The 5,488-nt window shown below is 42.1% G+C and overlaps 1 protein-coding gene across 10 annotated transcripts in view; it reads right to left on the reverse strand.

The window, feature by feature from the left end:
* FHIT (fragile histidine triad diadenosine triphosphatase) overlaps positions 1–5,488 on the reverse strand; it is a 1,534,178-nt gene that overhangs the window by 1,499,420 nt on the left and 29,270 nt on the right. The window lies entirely within an intron of this gene.

Consider the following 5,488-nt stretch of genomic DNA (forward strand, 5'->3'; position numbering starts at 1 on the left):
TGAATTTGGCTGGGTGCAGTGGCTCATGCCTGTAACCCCAGCACTTTGGGAGGCTGAGGCAGGCAGATCATGAAGTCAGGAGGTCGAGACCATTCTGGCCAGGTAAAACCCAGTCCCTACTAAAACATGGTAAAACCCAGTCTCTACTAAAAATACAAAAAAATTAGCTGGGCATGGTGGCGCACACCTGTAGTCTCAGCTACTTGGAAAGCTGAGGCAGAAGAACCGCTTGAACCCAGGAGGCAGAGATTGCAGTGAGCCAAGATCACGCCACTGCCCTACAGTGTGGGTGACAATGTAAGACTCCATCTCAAAAAAAAAAAAAAAACAAAATAGGTCTCAATTTCAACAAATATCTTTCCCAAATATAGAAACCTGCTTTGATGGTGATTCATCTTATCCCAGTAGACACCGTTCTCTGGGTACTATCCAACTGCACCATTTTAAGGCAACATTGCCTGGAACTGAGGGATTTGCCTCTGTTGTTGCATTCTGCAGCCCTCACCTGACTCAACTGCCACGCTAAGGGATTGGTTATTGACCTTTAAGTCTTTAACAATTATTTACATACCTAGGAAAGAGTCTGTGCATTCAGGTACGAGAATAAAGACACTGAATAAATTCAGTCCTCGTTTTCATTTTTATGCTACGTTCAGTGAGCTGTTACTGCAGACAAATTATTGCAACATTCTTTCAAATGATAGCCAATTTTCAACTAGGAGAAGATTCTTAAAGCCCTTTCTAAAACCTTTTCCTGCATATCTGTGAAAACCAGGCAGTTGGAAAACACTGCCCTGGTTAAGCCACCTAATGATAAATTAATATTTTAAACACATGGAATTATTTAAGAATCTGCATAATGATTTAAACTCTCATAAGAAATAGCAGCAAAGGCCCCAAAAACCTAACACTTCTCATATATATTCCTAGAAGTTTTATTTCAATTTATATGTATGCATTTCCCATAGAGTATTTTCAGAATTTCTGAAACTCAGATACATTAAGAGTCCAGGGAGGTGACCAAAATAATTCTTAATTTTGTTATTTACCTGGGAAACTGATCAATATTGTCAAAATGTTTGTGAAAGTCTTTCTATTTGACCATAAGTTCAGCAATAACATGGACCACATCTGTCTTGTTCTATATTAAATCTCCATCTTCTAGAACACTATCTGGCACAGATACTCAATAACATTTCTTTAGTAAAGGAATATTACAAGTTTTCATTGCCACTAAAAGTGAAAATTGATTCTTAAGCAAAGGCTAGTTTTGGGTTTTGTTCTTGGTTTTCATTCATTCTATTAATTTATACTCCATGCTTTCACAAAACAATAAGTTATCTCTCTACTGAAGCCTACCCTTCTGTGGCCTGAGACATATACACACAACACGACATGCCCTTGCCACACCTATTCAATGCTGTCATATTTACCATGCATCAGAAAAATAAATTTACCAAGTAGCAAAAGCTCTGGAAAATCATTAGGTGACATCTGAGGAGCAGAATACCAATCAGCCAATAATTAGCATCCGAAAATTCATAGAGGCACAGACAAATCAGATTCCATGAAATCTCAGGGAGCATGACCCTGGCTGGGTTGCTGCCCAGGCAATAGGGAGGCAGTAAATTACACCACCCAGACAGGACTGGAAAGTGCCATGGCTAGTCTAATCCCAGGGGGAGACATTCTGACAATGTGGCATTTGCACAGGGATGCCCTAACATGGCCCCAGTATGTTTTCTCAGAATGGGATGACATTTTAAGTCAAACAGCTCTGTTCCCAATAGCACAGGTCCTCCCCAAACTCTAACCGCCTGAATTTGAGAAAAAGAGGTTCATCTTAGGGAGAAACTGAGGTTTTACACATGCAATATTAAAACAATCCATTTATAAGGAAGGCAAAATCAGATATTTAACCTGTTTAACCTTATTCTCTACCTTTCCATCATTACATAGACCTCAGATAGCCGTAGACTTAAAAAACCATTCTTATTTGAGCAAAATTCTGTTCCTGGAGCATCTACACTGGATACTTTTCAATGAATGCTTGAAACCAGTTATAAAGTTGTGCTACCAAGAGGCATCAAGAGTGACTGTCAGTGCCTCACCAAACCCCTGCTGACTGGAACATGCGAGTCAGTCCAAGGACGCCGGGCAACCGCTGTTACTGCTGCCTTCAGCTTAACTAAGGTCACCTTTCCTACATGCCTGTCTCATTCTAAAGGAAGAAAACTGAGAGGCTGGAGAATACCAGCTCCCCACATGGTTTCTGCAGTTGCCAACTCTACCCACATGTGACTTGGGGAAAGCACCCTTAAGAGGAGTCCAGGATGTGGAAGTCCAACATCCAACCAGACTGACCCAGCCCTGGGGGGTAAATGCTCCACCTCCACCAGGTGGCCTGTGTGCACCTGATTTGAATGTGCTCCTACCTTGAGCCAAGGGTGACCGCTCTGCCAGGCCCCCACTCTACTGCAGGGTCAGGCAGCAGCCTCTGCTCCTGGAACCTGGCCCAGAGTTCGGATGGCCCGGCAACGTCACTTCAGAGAGGGAGTCTGGTCGTGCCCTCCTCTGAACTCTCCATCTGGAAGACTCTCTGGCCTCCTTCCCTCTCATTTTTAATCTGACAGACACTGCTGGACAGGGAAACTCAGAGCAGACCAAAGTTCATCTTCCCTTCCTCGCTTCTCAGCTGGCATAATCGCAGGGGCAGAACGAGGTTGGCATGGAGCAGGATGCCAGGAATTAAATGAGGGTCCCTGACCACTGGAACACATTAGTCCTGCCTTCCAAAGTCTTAATTAGTCTTCCTCTGCCTGGCACACCTATCACGAGGGAGGTGGCCGGGTAAGGTGCCATTCTCACAGCAAGTATTCAACAAAATATTGGTTGAGAATGGCAATCACAAATGCCTGCTGGCCCATGGCTTTGCAACAACAATCAGCTCTGAGGTCTGGGCACCAGTGGCAAGATTTCTGCTCCCTTTACTAATGCAGACAGTTCTAGCAGTGTTATTCTGAGTGATATTCAGCCACCAGCTCCATTTGGAAGCAAAATGATCTTAACAAACAGTGGCAGACTTGATAGACAGGCTGCTGAGCCTGAGGACCAAAACAAAGGACAAAAAGAAAAAGAAAGGAAGGGTTGATGGCAAGATGAGGAGAGGAAAATGAATACTGCAAAGAAAAATGAGGAGGGTTACAGGACTAGCTACCTCAGTCCTGTAACTCTGAAATGAGCTGTGAATATGACAACAGACTCAGGGGTGGAAACAGTGGGGGGAATCAAGGCAAGGGTACAGGGCAGCATCTGTCATGAATTTTGATGCTGGGACGAACTGAGGGCTAGCAGTGGAATAGATTTGATAGTAAGTAATATTTGAGAGGTTTCAAAAGACAATGGGTCTTAATTCTGTCCTGTTTTGCACCTCTAGAACTACAGTGACGTACCAAATTTTGTTATTTTTCTAAGAGGACATTGACAGATACAATGGAAATTCTGAATACACTTTTTCCTTCTGCATTCATTATCTCTGGCCCTTATCCACAGGCCTATTGCAGACTAAATTGGATTTTGGATCACTGGTACTGAGGCGCTGCAATTAATTAACAATAGAAACATAATATTTATATCCAGGCCTAACAACATCTGACATTTAAACTATTCTGCCAGTCGGGCAAATTCCATTCGACAAATTTTCATTTTAATGAACATGACAGACCGCAGTTTACATGATAGGCGAAGAAGCAGAACAGAGTTGATCTCTTGGCATGTGTTTTCAAGGACTGACCAGGTTCCAGAAGAAACAAGCTGAGAAACTATCAGCATAACAGAAAGACCAGATCCCCATTTCCACCCAGACAGACCAAATACACACAACCGTCATGGCCCCAAACACAGATCCTAGTATGAAACTGTCCTCATTTCGAGCGCAAGCTCAAAGTTAAATACTTACTGCCCCTTATAATCCACTGGAAAATTTTTCTGTCTTTGGGTTGCTGACATTTTCTTTGGGGTACTAAAGTCCCCTAGCCCTTCCTAATTAAAAAGTGGTAAACGTTTTTGCAAGGCATCCAATAATGTGTAAAGTACACAAGAGTTGGAACTGATGCAGCTTTTTCAGTTGGCACAAAACTGGCCTTCCATATTTTGCCAGATGGTGTATCTCAGTAAGTCCCCAATCCCTGACTTGAGTGAGGGGCATGGTCACTATGATGCTGAAGAAGAGACTCTCTTTAAATGCCATCTTATTTTGCATTCTACTAATACGGTGGGTCGAACATTTATTCTTGCTGACACTTTCACAACTAAAGAAGTTTTCATTCTTCTGTGACTCATTCAAGCTAACAGAATACATTACAGATAAGTGGAAAAATTCTACCCCCTTAAGAAGCATAGAAATTTGCTGGAAACCAATGTCAGAGAGCAGATCTCCCAGCCTGACTTCCTATTGCTACTCTATGGGTTAGTGGTCCAAAGGACACTGGGTGAAGTAGTGTTCATTTACCCAAGCCCATCTCTACTACCACTAAAATGTAGATGTAAAGGATAGAGATAAAGATGAAAAATGCAAAGAGAGCAAAGCAGATAGAAGCTTAATAGACTTCGGAAATAAATGAGGTCAGCGAAAAACAACATATTGTAGCTGGGATCCCTAAGGGCCATATATTTCTAGTTCACATATTTACAACATTCCTTATTCTAGGTTTTAAGTCGATTCAAAAGAATTGAAATAAAATTCCACTTTAAAAGTAATACTTTTTTAGAGTAGGGATTTGGTTCATGGATTCCAATCTCAGCAACTGAAATGACTACCTACATGGTAATTTGTCTTCAAGCTGTGACTCTGACTAGACCCAAAATGGTAACCATGCTTCATATTACTTTATTTTATTTTATTGACATGGAGCCTCGTTCTTGTCACTCTGGGTGGAATGCAATGACGTGATCTTGGCTCACTCCGCCTCCCAGGTTCAAGCGATTCTTCTGCCTCAGCCTCCAGAGTAGCTGGGACTACAGGCACGTGTTACCACACCCAGCTAATTTTTGTATTTTTAGTAGAGATGGAGTTTCACCATGTTGGCCAGGCTGGTCTTGAACTCCTGACCTCATGATCCACCTGCCTCAGCCTCCCAAAGTTTTAGCATTACAGGTGTGAGCCACTGTGTTGGCCCATTTTACTTTTAGATATGGCCATGATACCAGAACATTAAGCAGTGAAAGGATGACAGCATTTCCACCAGTGTAACCTCATTTAGAATCAATAAGGTGTCACTCAAGTCGACAGCATGTACATACATATACAGTGTGGATGGACATACAGACACACACACACACACACACACACACACACATACACACACACATTAATTATAATAGTCATGTTTGAGATATTTACATGAATTTTCCCATATATAACACTAAGAGGTAAAACTACTATAAACTTTGTTACACACTGAGGAAAGGGCACTTATAGTTCACTGAC

Source organism: Callithrix jacchus, chromosome 15, assembly GCF_049354715.1.
Source record: "Callithrix jacchus isolate 240 chromosome 15, calJac240_pri, whole genome shotgun sequence".
Lineage (NCBI taxonomy): Eukaryota > Metazoa > Chordata > Mammalia > Primates > Cebidae > Callithrix > Callithrix jacchus.